Source organism: Bubalus kerabau, chromosome 4 (genome assembly GCF_029407905.1).
Source record: "Bubalus kerabau isolate K-KA32 ecotype Philippines breed swamp buffalo chromosome 4, PCC_UOA_SB_1v2, whole genome shotgun sequence".
NCBI classification, from domain to species: domain Eukaryota; kingdom Metazoa; phylum Chordata; class Mammalia; order Artiodactyla; family Bovidae; genus Bubalus; species Bubalus kerabau.
The window spans coordinates 81,294,938-81,315,928 of record NC_073627.1 but is presented as its reverse complement, the minus strand read 5'-3'; the positions used below and the strand labels follow the sequence as shown (position 1 = coordinate 81,315,928).

General features: G+C 37.6%; 1 protein-coding gene across 11 annotated transcripts in view; it reads right to left on the bottom strand.

The window, feature by feature from the left end:
• Positions 1-20,991, bottom strand: part of LINGO2 (leucine rich repeat and Ig domain containing 2) — a 681,723-nt gene that overhangs the window by 377,626 nt on the left and 283,106 nt on the right. Inside the window, exon 4 of one of the 11 annotated variants that reach the window (XR_008713383.1) lies at positions 5,264-5,703. The exons of 8 other annotated variants lie outside the window; for them this stretch is intronic. The gene's annotated coding sequence lies outside the window, so the exon portion shown is untranslated. Of the gene's footprint in view, positions 1-5,263; positions 5,704-17,567; positions 17,741-20,991 lie in introns of those variants that run through there. 2 more of the 11 variants (XR_008713379.1, XR_008713387.1) reach the window with 2 other exon arrangements.

Sequence of the window (20,991 nt, the reverse complement as noted above, 5' to 3'; positions counted from 1 at the left end):
TGACCACCCTCATTAACAGCCCACAGATGGCAGGAGTCTGACAGCGATTACTGAGGGGATCACGTTCACTTCCTGATGGGATGCACTCAGCATTTTTGAGATGCCACAGCTCCTTTCAGAGGAGTGGTGGTGGTGGTTGTAGGGTATTTCAGGAGTTAGAGAGCATTTGAGAAAGAAGGGTTAGGAAAAGAACACGTAATTGGCAGGTAACCACTGTGAATTAAGGTGTTGTGGTGGATGCTTTACTCATGTGTTCATTTCATCATTACAGCAAACCTAGGAGACAGATGTGATTATTCCTACCTGGTGACCGAGAAAACCTAGAATCACTGAGGATAAACAGCTTGCCTTGGGTCAAAAAGCCAAGAGAGAGAAGCAGAATTTACACTTCTGACTTCTTAGTGGCATCGGCCATGTTTTGTTCTAATAGAATATGTTATAGATTGTCCTATGAATTTGCTTTTATAATCACTTCAAGAATAAACCCAGATAGACCATTTCTCTCTTTTATTTGTATTTCTAGACTTTCCCTTTTCTGAACACTTTCCCCAACATCAGGTATATACACATAAAATACGAGAGAGATAATGCCGTGTTTGTTTGTTTGTTTTTGGCTGTCCAGGAACCAACACATTCCTCTTCCAATTAGGTCCCTGATTTTTGTTAGGAAAGTAGGACAGAGCTTGTACTATTATTGCATTCTGCATTATTAACATAAGGATAAAGTTGAAGGGAAGGGGAAGCCTTCTTTCTATTGCTGCTGGGGAATGAGGGGAGCACAGATGTGATATAAACTTGGATGCTTAAGGGAATGATACATAAATATATGACATATATACACATATTATATATATAGCTACATATATATTATATATGTGTGTGTGTATGTATGTATGTATGTATGTATGTGTGTGTATATATATATACATATATATATATGTATGACTCAGTGGTAAAGAATCTGTCTGCCAATGCAGGAGACACAGGAGACGAGGGCTGGATCCCTGGGTCAGGAAGATCCCTTGGAGGAGGAAATGGCAACTCACTCTAGCATTCTTGCCTGGAAAGCCTCATGGACAGAGGATCCTGGCAGGCTACAATCCACGGGGTCACAAAGAGTTAGACACGACTAAGCAAGTGTACACACATATGTGTTTTATATATATATATATATATAAAGTGACTAAAAGAGTCGGTTTTCGGGCAATGTGCTCTGTTTATTTTTTCAGCTCCTACCTTCCCGTCCACGTTCTTTTCCACATGCCTATTTTGTAAAGTCTGAATCTCCTTTGGCTAAGTTCATTTTAATGTTTAAGAGAGCCAGCATTATTTTCCAATACTTGTAACTAAAAATCCTGACTGACATAGAATTTTGCTTTTTAAAATTGATAAGAAATCTGCTAGGACTCAGCTAGGAGACTGACCCAAAGTAATATGAAGCATGTCAAAGAGAAACAAAGAGGAAAGAAAATCAGGGGGAAAAAAATACTGAATAGAGAGACTGAGGCTGAAGTTATGATGTATTTAGAAAAATTACCAAAAACAAGTACAAAAACAAAAGCCAGAAAGACGGTGTCTGGTAAATTTCAAATCAATGTTTTAAGGAGAATGTTGAGAATGACTTCCAGATACAATTAGATAGCTAGCACAACTATTCAATAAAGATACATTAAATTTAAAGTGATTTGCTTCACAAACAAATGGAAAATGAAATTTAAATAATGATGGTACTGATGAAACTGTCTAGAGGGCAGCAATGGAGATGCAGACATAGAGAACAGACTTTTGGACTCAGTGAGGGAGAGAGGATGGGATTATTTGACATAGTCAGGATGAAACATACACATTACCATATGTAAAGTACATAGCTAGTCTGGGGCTCTGTGACAACCTAGAGGGATGGGATGGGGAGGGAGGTGGGGAAGAGGTTTAAGAAGGAGGGGAGATATGTATACCTATGGCTGATTCATGCTGATATATTGCAGAAACCATCAAAATTTTGTAAATTAATTATCCTCCAATTAAAAATAAAATTTAAAAATAATATATTATTGTATCACAAAATATAGTACTTAAAGAAATTCATCAAAAAATGTGTGTAATCAGGCAGAATTCTAACCCAGCCTCCATGGTTTGTGCCTCTGGGGAGTAAATGTTGATACAGTCCCCTCCCTTTGAATGTGGGAGAGACCTGTGAAAATGAGTTGTTGCTTATGATTAGATTACTAGTCAGTTGCCATTGAGTTAAGCAAAAGGAAGATCACCCTGGTTGGGCATGACCTAGTCAGGTAAGCCTTTAAAAGAAGGTGCAGTTTCAGAGAGATGCCTTTAGTTGGCCTTGAAGGTATAGCATCCAGAAGTTCTACAGTCCAAGGAAATGAATTCTGCCAATAGCCATCTGAGCTTGAGGGGAAAAAAAACCAAAAACCTGAGTTTCAGAAGTGATCTCAGACATGTCTGATACATGATTTCCAAGCTCTGATAGCTTAGGCAAAGGACTCAACTACACTAAGTCTAGACTCTGAACCTATAGAAATTGTGAGATATTAAATGGATGTTGCTTTAAGCCATTCGATTAGTGGTGATTTTGAAAACATCAGTAGAAAACTAATACAACCTATAATGTCTCTACACTGAAAACAACAAAAATATTGTAAGAAAATTAAAGATAATTTAAATAAACAGAGAGATACACTATGTCTATGCGTTAGAAGACTCAATGTTTTTAAGACCCTAAGGCCCTTTGAGCTGATTTATAAAGGCAATACAATATAATCACAATCCCAGCAGGCTTGTAAACAAAATAGAAATTGTGAAGCTAATTCTTTAATTTATACAAAAATATAAAGGATATAGGCAAAGCCAAAATAAATAAAAAAGAATTAAAATTAGGTAATTTACTGTATTTGGCTTCAAGGCTTCCTATAAAGTCACAGTAATTAAGATGTGGGTTACTGATACAATGATACACAAATGGATCAACTGAAAAGAACAGAAAATCTAGAAATGCATCCACAATGATACCATCAATAATTTCAACAAAGCATATAGAGTAAAAATGTAGACATAAGAGATACACAGCAAATGTAGGTCACTGGTTACATGAAGGGCAGAAAGCAGAAACGACTGCAAAGGAAGATTCAGCATCATCTATAAAGATCTGCTTCTGACACAACAAAAATGAAAACAACAAAACTGAACTAAGTATCACAAAATGACAAAAATTGTTAACCTGGGTAGAGGTGGATTTACAGGCTATGTTTCACTATTTAGATTTTTTATGTTTGCTTGAAATCTTTCTTTCAAAAACTACTCTTTCCTTTTGACTCACAATTTCCACAATTTGAGTTCACACAAACAATCTATATTGACTTAAAAAAATTTTTTTTGTATCTATTTGATATCTTTCCCACATAAGAGAAATATGATTTCTATATAATTATCAAAATGAGATGTCTTCTCTGTGAAGTTCCAAGTTTTCCTGGCATTTGTCGTTCTGCACAAAGGATCTATACCTACATACTACCAACAGCTGATGACTGCTGCCATGCAGTGATGTTTAATGCTTATCTCACAGGGAGCGATCAATCGCTGCACTTCTGATCTAATCCACATGGACACTTCTCTGCTTCGGGTATGGCCTTTACTTGAATGTACATTCAGATCTGCAGAGCTGTGTGAAGCAGTGATATTTGTGGTTGGATCTGATGCCCTTTAAATGTTCTCCCAACTCAGATACAGCACTGGTAACTCACAGTAACTCACATCCAACCCCTTTTGGACTTCAGACCTTTACTTCCGCCCACCTATGCTTCATGTTCCCTGGCTATGAGACAAGCACCTCAGCTTCAGGCGATTCACAATTAAACTAAATAAATCCCTTTATGAGATGTCTCTTTTTTTTTATATTTTACATTCATGTCAATGAATGGTGTTGCTAGCCACACAGATGCAGAAACCCACAAAACAGGTAAGAACAAAAAACAACATTGAGAAACACATGAAACAATGGAAATTACCTTTTATTCCTCCTCCTTCCTTACTCCCATATCTAGTCAGCAATAGGTCATGTTTACTATAACCCTTAAATATCTTTGAACTCATCCCCTTGTCTCTTTAGACTGCTAAAACTATTTCCAAAGTGGTATTCCAGCCCAAATCCAGCTTTCTCTAAGCAATTGCTCTTTGAAATATAAATCTCACCATCATCACCAATATGATAAAATCAAAATTTCTTGACTATGACATACCATCCTTTATTTTATGAAATCCGTTCATCATCTAACATACCGTGGTAACTTCCAAAACACGACACGCTGTCCTTTGTTGACCTGATTTTGATAGGCTACTTCCTCTTTGAAAACTTGCCTTGCTTTGTTTATCTGGCAAACTAGTCTTAACTCCAGCATTACATCTTTGACCAAAGGAATTCCCGGGGCTTCCCAGGTAGTGCTAGTGTCAAAGAATTTGCCTGTCAGTGCAGGAGATGCAGGAGACACGGGTTTGATCTCTGGGTTGGTAAGATCCTCTGGAGTAGGAAATGGCAACCCACTCCCGTATTCTTGCCTGGAAAATTCAATGGACATAGGAGCCTGGAAGGGGACAGTCCAAGGGACCCCAAAGTCAGACATGACTGAGAACACACACACATACATGCACACACAAGGATTCCTGTAGTAACCTATCATACTCAGTTACCAGGCTGAACCTGAATCATTTGTAAAATGTCCATTTCTCCCCAGTAGACTGCTGCTACTGCTAAGTCACTTCAGTCGTGTCCGACTCTGTGCGACCCCAGAGATGGCAGCCCATCCGGCTCCCCCATCTCTGGGATTCTCCAGGCAAGAACACTGGAGTGGGTTGCCATTTCCTTCTCTAATGCATGAAAGTGAAAAGTGAAAGTGAAGTCATTCAGTCGTATCCGACTCTTCACAACCCCATGGACTGCAGCCTACCAGGCTCCTCCGTCCATAGGATTTTCCAGGCAAGAGTACTGGAGTGGGGTGCCATTGCCTTCTCTGCCCCAGTAGACTAGGCCTCCTTAATATCAAGGATTCTAGGCAATGTTCATCTTTAAAAAGAGCACTGAGATCGTCAGTAATAAGTACACAATAATTGCGGTGTGGAAGAAATAAATAGTTACAAGTATTAGGGGAGGAGAAGACAGAGAAAATGAGACTGAGAGAGAGGTATTCCCATAATTTAAAAAAAAGATAGGAAATAACTATCATATTTAATATGATAAAACTTGAAACAGAAGAAAATCTGTTTCAGACCTGATTGGGACAGAAATTTGGGGGACAGCATAGTTCACATCCAAAATTTTAGCAAATCAAATAAAAAACATAAGAACATAATACATATGCTTAGGTTAGGTTAGGCTATGATAGAACAGAACTTTGTTAATTGACAGTGGGAATGCTGGATGGTACAGTCACTTTGGAAGGTAGTTTGGCAGTTTCTTGCCAACTAAACATAGTCTTCCCATATGATCTAGCAGTTGGTTTCTTTGTTATTTATCAAATGCAGTGAAGACATATTCCCAAAAAAACAGGCATGTGAATATTTATAGCATATCTTGGTTCATATTTGCCAAAATATGGAAGCAACAAAGAGGTTCTTCATTAGATGAATGCGTAAATACACTGCGACATATCTATTCAATGGAAGATCAGCACTAAAATGAAGTCCTATGGTTCAGCACTACAAAACAAAAACAAAATTATCAAGCATTAAAGAGACATGAAAGAAACTTAAATGCATATTTCTAAGTGAGAGAGGGCAATTTTAAAAGGTAATATACTATATGATTCCAACTATATGACATTCTGAAAAGGTGAAACTACCCTAAGAAGATCAGTGGTCACCAGGAAGGAAAGAAGGAAGGAATACGTGGAGCACAGTTGATTTTCAGGGCAGTGAAACAGCTCTATAGGATTACATAATGGTGGGTACAGGTTATTATACATTTGTCCAAACCCAGAGATTGTACAACATCAAGAGTGAACTCGAATGTAAACTATGGACTTTGGGTGATTATGATGTGTCAATGGCTGTCATCACTTGTAACAAACGTATCATACAATGGGGGGTGTTGATGGTGATAGAGATGCTTGGGTGGCATCACCAACTCAAAGAACATGAGTTTGAATAATCTCTGGGAGTTGGTGATAGACAAGGAAGCCTGGCGTGCTGCAGCCCATGGGATAGCAAAGATTCAGACACAACTGAGCAACTGAACTGATTGACTGATATATATATATATATAATATATGTAAGACATCAATATTAAGTCGGGTTTATCCCCCCAATTCTACATACTAAAAAGAAAATATCTGGAAAAGAAATAAAACAATCACAATCACATCAAATACAGTAGGTTGTTTCCGTGTTCTAGCTATTGTAAATAGTGCTGCAATGAACGATGGGATACATATGCCATTTTCAGTTTTGGTTTCCTCAGTGTATATGCCTAGGAGTGGGATTGCTGGGTCATATGGTGGTTATATTCCTAGTTTCTTAAGGAATCTCCATACCGTCTTCCATAGTGGCTGTATCAATTTAAATTCCCACCAACTGTGCAAGAGTGTTCCCTTTTCTCCACACCCTCTCCAGCATTTATTGTTTGTAGACTTTTTGATGATGGCCATTCTGACCGGTGTGAGGTGATATCTCTTTGTAGTTTTTATTTGCATTTCCCTAATAATGAGTGATGTTGAGCATCCTTTCATGTGTTTGTTAGCCATCTGTATGTCTTCTTTGGAGAAATGTCTGTCTAGGTCTTTTCCCCACTTTTTGATTGGGTTGTTTGTTTTTCTGGCATTGAGTTGTATGAGCTGCTTATATATTGTGGAAGTTAATCCTTTGTCAGTTGTTTCATTTGCTATTATTTTCCTCCATTCTGAGGGTTGTCTTTTCACCTTGCTTATAGTTTTCTGTGCTGCACAAAAGCTTTTAAGTTTAATTAAGTCCCACTTGTTTATGTTTGTTTTTATTTCCGTTACTCTAGGAGGTGGATCATAGAGGATCTTGCTTTGATTTATGTCATTAAGTGTTCTGCCCAAGTTTTCCTCTAAAGTTTTACAGTTTCTGGGCTTACATGGAGGTCTTTAATCCATTTTGAGTTGATCTTTGTGTATGGTGTTAGGAAGTGTTCTAATTTCATTCTTTTACATGTAGCTGTCCAGTTTTCCCAGCACCATTTATTGAAAAGGCTATCTTTGCCCCATTGTATATTTTTTCCTCCTTTGTAAAAAAAAAAAAAAAAAAAAGACTTCCCTGGTGGCTCAGACGGTAAAGCATCTGCCTACAATGCATGAGACCTGGGTTTGATCCCTGGGTGGGGAAGATCCTCTGGAGAAGGAAATGGCAACCCATTCCAGTATTCTTGCCTGGAAAATCCCATAGGAAGAGCCTGGTAGGCTACAGTCCATGGGGTCGCAAAGAGTCAGACATGACTGAGGGACTTCACTTTGTAAAAAAATAAGGTACCCATAGGTGCATGGATTTATTTCTGGGCTTTCTCTCTTGTTCCACTGGTCTATGTTTCTGTTTTTGTGCCAGTACCATACTGTCTTGATGACTGTAGCTTTGTAGTAATCTGAAGTCAGGAAGGTTGATTCCTCCAGCTCCATTCTTCTTTCTCAGGACTGCTTTGGCTATTAGGGGTCTTTTGTGTTTCCATATGAATTATGAAATCTTTTTGTTCTAGTTCTGTGAAAAATGTCTGTGATGTTGGTAATTTGATAGGGATCACACTGAATTTGTAGATTGCATTTGGTAGTATAGTCATTTTCACAATATTGATTCTTCCTACCCAGGAACATGGAATATCTCTCCATCTGTTTATGTTGTCTTTGATTTCTTTCATTAGTGTCTTATAATTTTCTGTGTGCAGTTCTTTTGTCTCCTTAGGTAAGTTTATTCCTAGATATTTAATTTTTTTTGTTGCAAAGGTGAATGAGACTGATTCCTTAATTTCTCTTTCTGATTTTTCATTGTTAGTATATAGAAATGCAAATGATTTCTGTGTATTGATTTTGCATCCTGCAACTTTGCTAAATTCACTCATTAGCTCTAGCAATTTTCTGATACTATCTTTAGGGTTTTCTATGTACAATAAGGCCTCTTTTGAAATTAAGTAGCCAGCTCACTGGCTACCAATCAGGTGTATAATATTCTTTATCTGGATATTCTTTTTCTTTATATCCATATAGTGATAATTACCTAATCAATTAATTATTTTACTGTAAAAGTATATTTTCCTAGAATGACTATTCTTTCAATTGGTCAGTTTTGTCCCCTCCCTTTGCAGATTTTGAAATAAAATTGTGATATAGGGCCTTAACAGATTTGATTAATTTGTTTTTATTTTTAAGTTTCAAATCATGAAAATAAAAATGATAAGGAGGGAAGGAGGTGGATGGGATAGTGGAGGAGAGGCTTGTCCAAGAGAATGGGAAAATGATGAGTAGAAACAATGAAATTTGAAGGGCTATGAAGGAGAAACTTTTCAGCTATGAAATTAAGGCATATGATTATGAATTAGATTTTGAAGTTGATGTAAACTTGAAAAGTATCTGCATAAGAGGATTACAGGAATAAATTTATTAACATACATAGGGTACTGTGTAGTGTTATAATGTTCTATTCTGATTAGGGGACTTTGTATTATTTTTAAAATTAGTAGGTTATATTCCTATAAATCCTTCTCTCCTTTCCACCAAAAACATATTTCTGCCTTCATACAAGACTGAATATAATTACTGTAGTTCCAAGAAAACGTTGATAGTTTTCTTAACATGTGCTAATGTGAAATAAGCTCACATGTGGGTTATTGCTGTTGCTGTTTCCACTTGAAATAATCACTTACATTACTCTCATCCCATAGGAAGTTTCAAAGTGGAAGATATCACCTTGTGCCTTTACAGTTAATCAGAGCTCTGCTGTGTCAGGAAAACGGAAAATCTGGCCTTCTTGTTTTTAATGACCCAAAGGGAGTTATCCATTACATTAAATGCCACAGCAACTCACAAAATATAAAGGATTTAAGGCAGAGACAATATATCATCCCAACTTTTCATACAAATAGATTAATAGTCCAGGTACCAAGCAAAATACCAACAGAGAATAATCCTGACACCTGTTCTGAGGACTGATGAAGAAACTACACTGAGTGGAAGTTTAATCACTGATTTCCTACGGCACAGCCAGTTTCCTAATGAGACCACATGATTACAAGTGAGAGGATTCATATCCTTGGCTAATACATAATTATATCTGGAAGTATAACTGCTAAACTAGGAAACAATCATTTCAAGAGGATACTTTTCACACACAAAATAGATATATTTAACAAGGGGGACTCTGGATTCCTATTTACAGATTTAATATCATAGATTCAATTTAAGAAATATCCAAAAGCCCCAATTAACTATTTACTTTATGTAAGAATAATTTTTTTTAATTTATTTTATACTGGATTATAGTTGATTTGGGCTTCCCAGATGGTGCTAGTGGTAAAGAACCGCCTGCCTATGCAGGAGACATAAGATACAGGAGTTCGATCCCTGGGTTGGGAAGATCTGCTGGAGGAGGGCATGGCAACTCACTCTAGTATTCATGCCTGGAGAATCCCATGGAGAGAGGAGCTTGGTGGGCTACAGTCCATAGGGTCGCACAGAGTCAGACACAACTTTAATGACTTAGCATGCACGCACATAGTTGATTAACAAGGTTGTGTTAGTTTCAGGCATATAACAAAGTGATTCAGTTATACATGTACATGTATCTATTCTTGTATAAATTCTTTTCCCATTTAGATTACTGCAGAATAATGAGCAGAGTTCCCTGTGCTATTCAGTAGATCCTTGTTGGTTATCTATTTTAAAAATTAGCAATGTGTATATGTCAATCTCAAACACCCAATCTATCTGTCCCACCCCTACTCCCCTGTGCTAACTGTAAGTTTCATTCTCTGAGAGTCTGTTTCTGTTTCGTAAATAAAAGATTGTTTGTATGTTTTTTTTTTTCAAGAGTCTACACATAAGCGGTATCATATGATATCTTTGTCTGACTTACTTCACTTATGATAATCTCCAGGTCCATTCATGGTGCTACAAATGGCATTATTTCATTCTTTTTTAATGACAGATAATATTCCACTATAGTGTATATATGTATCACATCTTCTTTATCCATTTGTCTGCTGATGGACATTTAGGTTGCTCCGCTCCCATGTCTTGCCTATTATAAACAGTACTGCCATGAACATTGGGGTACATACATCCTTTCAAACTTTTTTCTCTGGATATATACCCAGGATTCAGATTGCTGGATCATATGGTAGCTCTATTTTTAGGTTTATAAGGAACCTCCATACTGTTCTCCATAGTAGCTGTACCAATTTACATTCCCATCTACAGCATAGGAGGGATCCTTTTTCTCTACATTTTCTCCAACATTTATTGTTTGTAGACTTTTTGATGATGGCCATTCTGACTGGTGTGAAGTGATACCTCATTGTAGTTTTGATTTGCATTTTTGGATAATTAGCAATGTTAGCATCTTTTCATGTGTCCCTTGGCCATCTGTTTGTCTGTTTTGGAGAAATGTCTATTTAGGTCTTCTGTTCATTTTTTGATTGGATTTTCTTTTTTTATACTGAGCCATATCTCAACATTCAAGAAATGAAGATCATGGCATCCAGTCTCATCACTTCCAGTCCCATGGCAAATAGATGGGGAAAAAAAGGAAACAGTGACAGACTTCACTTTTTGGGCTCCAAAATCACTGCAGGTGCTGACTGCAGCCATGAAATTAATAGATACTTGCTCCTTGGAAGAAAAGCTATGACCAACTTAGACAGCTTATTAAAAAGGAGAGACATTACTTTGCCTACAAAGGTCCAGCTACTCAAACCCATGGTTTTCCCAGTAGTCATGTATAGATCTCAAGAGTTGGACTATAAAGAAAGCTGAGCACTGAAGAATTGATGCTTTTGAACTGTGATGTTGGAGAAGACTCTTAAGAGTCCTTTGGGCTGCAAGAAGATCAAACCAGTCCATCCTAAAGGAAATCAGTCCTTAATATTCATTGGAAGGACAGTTACTAGAGCTGGACCTCCGATACTTTGGCCACCTGATGTGAAGAACTGACTCATTGGAAAAGATCCTGATGCTGGGAAAGACTGAAGACAGGAGGAGAAGGGGATGACAGAGGATGAGATGGTTGGATGGCATCACTGACTCTATGGACATGAGTTTGAGCAAGCTCCAGGAGTTGGTGATGGACAGGGAAGCCTGGCGTGCTGCAGTCCATGGGGTTGCAAAGAGTCAGATAAGACTGAGTGACTGAACTGAACTGACTGATATGAACTGTGCTTCCATAGGTAGGTTTATTTCTAGGTATTTAATCCTTTTTATGTTGTGTGCATGCATGCTCAGTTTTGTCTAAATCTTTGCAAACCTTGGGACTCTAGCCCACCAGGCTCCTCTGTCCATGGGATTTCTCAAGCCAAAACACTGGAGGGGGTTGCCATTTCCTTCTCCAGGGTTATCTTCCTGAGCTACAGATCAAACCCACATCTCCTGCATTGGCAGGTGGATTCTTTTGCCACTGAGCCACCTGGAAAGCAATTATTCTTTTTGATGCAATGGTAAATGGAATTAAAAAAAATTTTTTTCTGTCTGATCTTTAGTTATTAGTGTATAGAAATGCAACAGATTTCTGTGTATTAGTTTTGATGAAACTTTAGCCAGACTCATCAAAAAATAAAAATAAAAATAAAAAAGGAGGAGAGGGCTCAAATTAATATACTTAACAATATAAAAGGAGAAGTTACAATGGACTCCAAAGAAATACAAAGGATCATAAGAGACTACTACAAGAAATTATATGCTAATAAAATGAACAACCTAGGATAAATTTACAGATTCTTAGAAAGGTACAATCTCCTAAGTATGAACCAGGAAGAAAGAGAAAATATGAACAGATCAACCATGAGTACTGAAGTTGAATATGATTTTAAAACTCCCAACAAACAAAAGTCCAGGACCACATGGCTTCATAGAAAAATTCTATCATACATTTAGAAAAGAGTGGATTCCTATCCTCCTGAAACTACCTATTTTTCTGAAATTATTCCAAAAAATTTCAGAGGGAGGAATACTCCCAAACTCATTCTATGAGGCATCATCACCCTGATAACAAAACCTAACAGATACAACAAAAAAATAAATTATAGGCCAATATCACTGATGAACACTGTTGAGGAAATTAATAGAAATAGTCTTGTTCAGGCTTTAGAGGCAACGATAGGCTTTTGACTGAACAGAGACCCTGAAAGGAGTTACATGCTAAGCTGCTGACCAGCAAAAATGGGAAAACTAGGTCTTGGGAACCAACACTCAAGGAAGGGAGTAAGTCACAGGGAAGGGAGTAAGTCATGGAGCTTTCTGGTCCTTAAGAATTTGGCTAGTTCCTGAGATTAGCAAACATTCTGAGACTTTGAACTAGAGATACAAGCATTTAGCATAATAGCCAGAGCTGCATCTTTGCATGTAAGCTGATGATTTTCAGCTTGCAGCTTGGCAATAAAAGCAGGATTCCTCTGGATGGCACTCTGGGTCTCACCCATGGGATGGAAGCACTGTCCAGGATTTTCTAATTGGGAACTCCATGTTGCTATTCGAGGGATCTCCCAGCATTTCTTAAACCAGGGTGTAACTGCCCCTCCAATTTGGTGATGCACCTTTGATTTCTTGGTGTGTTGCTTATGTATCTTTTAATTGGAAACTCAAGTTTGAATCTGTATGTGTTTCCCCAGTTTGGTGATACATAAATCTGTTTCTTGATATTCTAGTTGCATATTGGGAACTATCTTTCCAATTTGGTAATGTGTGTAAATATATCTATAGTGTCTATATATGTGTGTGTGTGTGCATATATATACACACACATATACATATATACATACATATATACATATATATATATATATATATATAATTTGTTGTTGTACAGTCGCTCAACCATGTCTGACTCTTTGTGACCCCATGGACTGAAGCATGCCAGGCTTCCCTGTCTTTCACCATCTCCCAGAGCTTATTCAAACTGATGTCCATTAAGTTAGTGATGCCATATAACCATCTCATTCTCTGTCATCCCCTTCTCCTCCTGCCACCAGTCTTTCAGGGTCTTTTATAATGAGTCGGTTCGTCATGTCAGGTGGCTAAAATATTGGAGCTTCAGCTTCAGCATCAGTCCTTCCAATGAATATTCAGGGCTGATTTCCTTTAGTATTGACTGGTTGGATCTCCTTGCAGTCCAAGGGACTCTGAAGAGTCTTCTCCAACACCACAGTGCAGAAGATCAATTCTTCTGTGCTCAGGCTTCTTTATGGTCCAACTCTCACATCCGTACATGACCACTGGAAAAACCATAGTTTGATTATATGGACCATTGCTCGCAGTGTAATGTCTCTGTTTTTTCATACACTGTCTAAGTTTGTCATAGCTTTTCTTTCCAGGGGCAAGTGTCTTTTAATTTCATGGCTGTAGTCACTGTCCACAGTGATTTCAGAGCCCCTCAAAATAAAGTTTTTCACTGTTTCCACTGTTTCCCCCTCTATTTGCCATGACATGATGTGACCAGATGCCATGATCTTAGTTTTTTGAATGCTGAGTTTTAAGTCAGCTTTTTTACTCTCCTCTTTCACCTTCCTCAAGAGGCTCTTTAGTTCCTCTTCACTTTCTGCCATGAGGGTGGTGTTATCTGCATATATTAGGTTACTGATATTTCTCCCAGCATTCTTGATTCCATATCATGCTTCATCCAGCCTGGCATTTTGCATAATGTACTCTGCATATAAGTTTAATAAACAGGGTGACAATATACAGCCTTGATGTACTCCTTTCCCAATTTGGAACCAGTCTGTTGTTCCATGTCCAGTTCTAACTGTTGCTTCCTGACCTGCATACAGATTTCTCAGGAGGCAGGTAAGGTGGTCTGGTATTCCCATCTCTATAAGACTTTTGACAGTTTATTGTGATCCACACAGTCAAAGGCTTTAGCATAGTTAATGAAGCAGAAGTAGATGTTTTTCTGGAATTCTCTTGCTCTTTGTATGATCCAAAGGATGTTGGCAATTTGATCACTCATTCCTCTGCATATATATATACACAATTTGATCACTGGTTCCTCTGCTATATCTCTTACTATATTACTTATCCTCATACTGTAATTTACTATTAACAGAATAAACTTCCTTATTTCTCATTTACTAAAGTGTAAAGTTATTTTGCTAGTGAATCCCCTGAACTTGAAAATGAAAGTCTTTCAGCAGATCATGAATCTTTCAGCAGAACAAATGTAGACACAAAAGTACTCAACAAAATACTAGCAAACCAAAGTCAATAACACATTAAAAGGGTCATCACCCATGATCAAGTTGAATTTACCCCAGGGATGCAAGGATTTTTCAATATATGCAAATCAATCAGTGTGACATCAAAAACTGAAGAATAAAAACCATGTGATCATATCAACAGATGGAGAAAAGGCTTCTGACAAAATTCAACATCCGTTTACGATAAAACTCTCCAGAAAGTGGACATAGAGAAAACATAGCTCAACAAAATAAAGACCACATATGGCAAACTGATAGCTAACACCATACCAACAGTGAAAAGCTCAAAGCATTTTCTCTAAGATCAGGAACAAGACAAGGATGCCCACTCTTGTCACTTTTATTCAATACAGTTTTGGAAGTGCTAGCCATGGCAATCAGAGAAGAAAAGCAAATAAAAGGAATTCAAATTGGAAAAGTAGAAATAAAACTGTCACTATTTGCAGATGACGTGATACTATACATAGAAAATCCTAAAGATGACACCAGAAAACTACTAGAGCTCATAAATGAATTCAGTAAAGTTGCAGATACAAAATTAATGCACAGAACCTGTTGTATTTCTATACACTGACAATGGAAAAACAAAGTCAGTCAAAAAAGACGGTATATACGATGCTTTGTGAAGGAAGCATTTGCTAAGCTTCGACTCTAAAAGGTTTATTAAATTTTGGAAAAAGTAGACAATATTGATTTTCCTAAGGATGATTCAAATTCCTAATGTTGCACATGCAAAGACTAGAAGAAACTGAAGTCTGCCAATCATTGCCCTCATCATCTTTAAGGCAGTTCATTCTTAGACTGTGGAGCTCAGAAGCTGCACACTCTTGGAAACACTTTCAAACATTTTTTATCTCAAATCCTATTTTGAGGAAAGTTGCTTCTCAAATTCAAGCTTTTAAATAAAATCAGTGTCAAGTAATATATATTTTCTCAAATGCAAATTGAGAATTAGGAGACTGTAAGGAGCACCAATGAATATTTAACTAGAAGTTCTCTCTGTAATATCAGTCAGCTTGATGGCATTTTGTATGTGCACATGAATGGGTCTTGTTTGAAAAGGGCCTTATAAAATGGATAGAGAGACTTAGATGCTAAATATCACGAGAACTTTAAACAGTGTGACCAGTGAGAAATCACTTTTAATCTTATATCCTATAATAACATTCCAGGAGGGAATTCTACACTTGAATGCAGCAAGAGCTATGGTTTACAGTGAGCAAAAAGTTGATTGCAACCTTCCAACTTGAAACTCAAAACAAAATTTTAGACATCAGAGTCACTGGATTTTAGAACAGCTAAGAAACCTAATTATATACTTTAACTCCTCCCTTCCACCTTTCTCCTGTTCCTTTCTCAAGAAGTAATTGAGTACATTCTATATTCAAGCCACTGACTTCATTTTACAGCTAAAGAAACAAATATTGAAAAAGATAAAATTGTTCCCCCAAAGTAATCTATCTGAGCAGGGTATTTCTTTATGACCATCACAAAATTTAGTTTGACAGTCTGTCATTCCTTGGATATGTCACATTGTTGTTTAATCGCTGTTATCTCCAACCCTTTGCAACCCCATGGACGATAGCATGCCAGACTCCTCTGTCCTCCACATCTCCTAGAGGTGACTCAAATTTATGTCCATTGAGTCAGTGATACTATATAATCATCTCATCCTCTGTTATATTAAAAATTAGAATTTATGAACCTCAATATAAAACAGTGGAAAAGATTAAAATATAGAAATATGTTAGGAAAGAAAATAGTTTATGATATTCAAATAATTTCCAAACAACCAGTGACAACACAACCTGAGACAGATCAATAGAGATACACTCTTGATCTGATGTATATAATATAGTTTTGGTGTATAACTTTTCATAGAACAAACATTTATATTCTAAATTTATTTCCTGTGCCTCTTTTATTTCTCAAAAATTCCTGACTGATCAGCTGTTTTCATTTTTTTTTTTCCTGAAAGGGTGTAAACTATCTTTATCACTTGAAAAGATATATTTATAATGTCTAGGTTTTAACAAAAAGAAAATAGAATGCTTAATTTAAGCATTAGGAGAACTTAGCTAGTGTTGTTTGTTTACAGGTTTATATCATCTTATCAGTACTATCAAACTGGACTGTGTCACTCCCCAGAGTGTATGAGAATGCTTACTGGAGATCAGCAAGAAGATTTTAGAACTTCATTTATATTTTTAAATTTGATCCGTTTCTAATTTCTATTTTATGTATATGTGTTAGCTTCAAAGTACCTAATTTCCTTTATAGGGTATACTAAAGGTAAATGAGTCACAAAAATGTAGAGTAGTTTATGGGTTAAGTGTAAAGTTGCCAAGGCCAGGATGAATCTAAAGTTTAAAATAGCTCTGTCACTTACCACTTGACTGTGTGATACTTGGCTAAATTTATAAACCTTTCTTTGCCTCAAATTCCTTGTCTGAAAATACTGGTGATAATAAATAATAATATTTCTCATTTTATAGGATCACCATAAACTTTAAGTGAGTAAATACATATGAATTATTTAGTATAGCACTTGGCAAGTAGTAAATATCTGATAACTATTAGTTACCAAGAGCAATAACTACTATGCATACATACTTTGTAAATAGTATAAAAACTTTTAAATTTTTATAAATGTAAACAATTAAATATATAGAGAGATGTAAATAGATAAGTGAAAGTGAAAGTGTTAGTTGCTCAGTCATGTCTGACTCTTTGCAACCCATGGACTGTAGCCCTCTGGGCTCCTCTGTCCATGGAATTCTCCAGGCAAGAATACTGTAGTGGATAGCCATTCCCTTCTCCAGGGGATCATCTCGATCGATTCAGGGATCAAACCTGTGGCTCCTGCATTGCAGGCAGATTCTTTGCAGTGCAGTCTGAATAACCAATCTGCAAGCCCACACAGGTAAGACAATACGTATTTATGTTAAAACTGAACATCTATTGAATTAAGTTCTGTGTTAGAACTGGAGGGAATTCACAATTAGTAAGACACAAACTTTGTCTTTTAGGGGTTTAAGGTCTTATGGAAGTCAACAATAGTGTCCAAGGAAGACTTAAAAGTGGCTGAAAAATGTTTCCACCTTAGATTATACATGTTGTTTTGTAACTTTATTTTATTAGTAAAATTTTTACAGACCACTGTGCGTGTGTGTTCAGTTGGTAAGCTGTGTCTGACTCTTTGTGACCCCATGGACTGTAGCCTTCCAGGCTCCGCTCCTTTGTCCATGGAATTCTCCAAGCAAGAATACTGGAATGGTTAGCCATTCCCTTCTCCAGGAGGTCCTCTCGATTCAGGGATCAAATTTGGGTTTCCTGCAACACAGGCAGATTCTTTACTGTCTGAGCCATGAGGGAAGGCCAAAGATCCATCAAGGTAAAATGTGTCGAATAGTTAAAAGTAGGACTATTCTAGGTGAGATAAGGTTGAGGTAGCCCATGAGAGTTCTATGAAACATAATTTCAAATTTTAATATCGTGAGGTTGAAATTTCAATGGATTGAACTGCCGTTTCATTACTCTAAAAAACAGAACTTTTGAAAAAGAAATGTTTTCAACAAGCACTAATAATATTTGCCTTCTCCCTGTCTGCTGTCCTTATTCACATAAAAATGGGTTGATGGTAGCGATGAAATTCTATCTTAATGTACACACAGTACAAGAACAACTAGCTGTATTAGCAGTTACTAACTTTCCAAAAGGAGAGGGCAAGGGCACCTCACTCCAGTACTCTTGCCTGGAGAATCCCATGGGTGGAGGAGCCTGGTGGGCTGCAGTCCATGGGGTCGCGAAGAGTTGGACACGACTGAGTGACTTCACTTTCACTTTTCACTTTCATGCACTGGAGAAGGAAATGGCAGCCCACTCCAGTGTTCTTGCCTGGAGAATCCCAGGGACGGGGGAGCCTGGTGGGCTGCTGTCTATGGGGTTGCACAGAGTCGGACACGACTGAAGCGACTTAGCAGCAGCAGCAACTTTTCAAAAGTTCCCAGTCTACTAATTGAAGTCACATTTTTGTCTGCCACATAGAGTGTGGGCCAACTTTCAGAGCCTCAATAATGCAGCCCATCAAATCAAGCTCCAGCCTGTGTAGGCCTAAGCATATCAAAACAAGAAGAGATAAAAAGGCAGCTTGAATGGCCAGTCTCTCAGACATCTGTGCACTGAGTCACATTAAAAGCCCATCAGCAAGTAATGCACATATGCTGCAGTCATATAAGAAGCAGCAGGAGTTGAAACAGCCATGTGGCCCTTCAGCCCAAGATTCCCATGTCGTTTCAAGGTTCAGTGAATTAATACCCTGCTACAACTAGACTAATTTGATTTACAATCAGAACAACAAAGACTCAAAGCACTTCAACCCTCATAAAACTCCTAACAGATGCAAAGAAAAAAAAAAATCTTTAATATCCCTATACTCAGGACACCATAAACTGAGTCAGAACTCTGCAATGCAGATTAGTACTTGAAAATAGTTAAGCAGAGTATGAACATCAAATCAGACACATATTTCTATTTATGCTATTGATTTATTCATGATCATGTAACACATTGTTGTCTAAATCTCAAAATTTCTTCTTTGGAGGAGAAAATAAATATTTGCAAAGTATGTACCATGGTCATCTTGGTAGAAGCCTCACAATAACTTTGGGAGCCAGAGATTATTTTTACCAAGTTCAAAGAGGTAAAACGACATGCCCAAAGTCATAGGACTTCCAACAATCAGCAGCAGATTATGACACTTGTTTGGCTGGAGCTAAAGCTCAGGCTTCTCTACAAGTATAGTCAAAATTACCTGTTTAGTTAGACGCTTCAAAGGGCAAAAGCTTAACTGTTCTAGTGATGAGACTATGTCTGGCATTATTGTTGATGTGGTGTTTAATTAGTAGGTGTATCCCACAAGAAAGCCTAATATTTGAGAACATGAGGTCATAAACAGCTACCTTTGGAAACGTTCATGTTACTAAAAACTGTAATAATAATAAAACCATCATTTCTTGAATGCTTTTTCTAATCCAGGAACTGTTCCAAATAAACACTTAAGAATACATGATTTCATTTAACCTTGATAAGAAGCCTTATTATTTTCCACCTTCTACAAATTAAACACTTAGAAGTTGAGCAACTTGCCACATTCGTATGACCAGTGAATGACAGAAACAGCCTTAGTACTAAAGATTTAGAAGCACATTCCTTTAGTGAATAATGAAAAATTCCTTACACTGATTGACAATTTACCTTTTGTATTTATTAAGATTGACTCAGTTCAGTTCTGTTGAGTCGCTCAGTCATGTCCGACTCTTTGCGAACCCATGAATCGCAGCACGTCAGGCCTCCTTGTCCATCAACAACTCCCAGAGTCTACTCAAACTCATGTCCATCGAGTCAGTGATGCAATCCAGCCATCTCATCCTCTGTTGTCCCCTTCTCCTCCTGCCCCAAATCCCTCTGAGCATCAGAGTCTTTTCCAATGAGTCAACTCTTCACATGAGGTGGCTAAAGTACTGGAGTTTCAGCTTTAGCATCAGTCCTTCCAATGAACACCCAGGACGGATCTCCTTTAGAATGGACTGGTTGGATCTCCTTGCAGTCCAAGGGACTCGCAAGAGTCTTCTCCAACACCACAGTTCAAAAGCATCAGTTCTTCAGTGCTCAGCTTTCTTCACAGTCCAACTCTCACATCCATACATGACCACTGGAAAAACTATAGCCTTGACTAGACGGACCTTTGTTAGTAAAGTAATGTCTCTGTTTTTTAATATGCTATCTAGGTTGGTCGTAACTTTCCTACCAAGGAGTAAGCGTCTTTTAATTTCATGGCTGCAATCACCATTTGCAGTGATTTTGGAGACCAAAAAAATAAAGTCAGCCACTGTTTCCACTGTTTCCCCATCTATTTCCCATGAAGTGATGGAACCAGATGCCATGATCTTAGTTTTCTGAATGTTGAGCTTTAAGCCAACTTTTTCACTTTCCTCTTTCACTTTCAACAAGAGGCTTTTTAGTTCCTCTTCACTTTCTGTCATTAGAGTGGTGTCATCTGCATATCTGAGGTTATTGATATTTCTCCCGGCAATCTTGATTCCAGGTTGTGCTTCTTCCAGCCCAGCATTTCTCATGATGTACTCTGCATATAAGTTAAATAAACAGGGTGACAATATATGGCCTTGGCGTACTCCTTTTCCTATTTGGAACCAGTCTGTTGCTCCATGTCCAGTTCTAACTGTTGCTTCCTGACCTGCATACAGGTTTCTCAAGATGCCTGAGAAGGTCAGGTGGTCTGGTATTCCCATCTCTTTCAGAATTTTCCACAGTTTATTGTGATCCACACAGTCAAAGGCTTTGGTATAGTCAAGAAAGCAGAAATAGATGCTTTTCTGGAACTCTCTTGCTTTTTCCATGATCCAGCAGATGTTGGCAATTTGATCTCTGGTTCCTCTGCCTTTTCTAAAACCAGCTTGAACATCTGGAAGTTCACGGTTCACGTATTGCTGAAGTCTGGCTTGGAGAATATTGAGCATTACTTTACTAGCGTGTGAGATGAGTGCAATTGTGTGGTAGTTTGA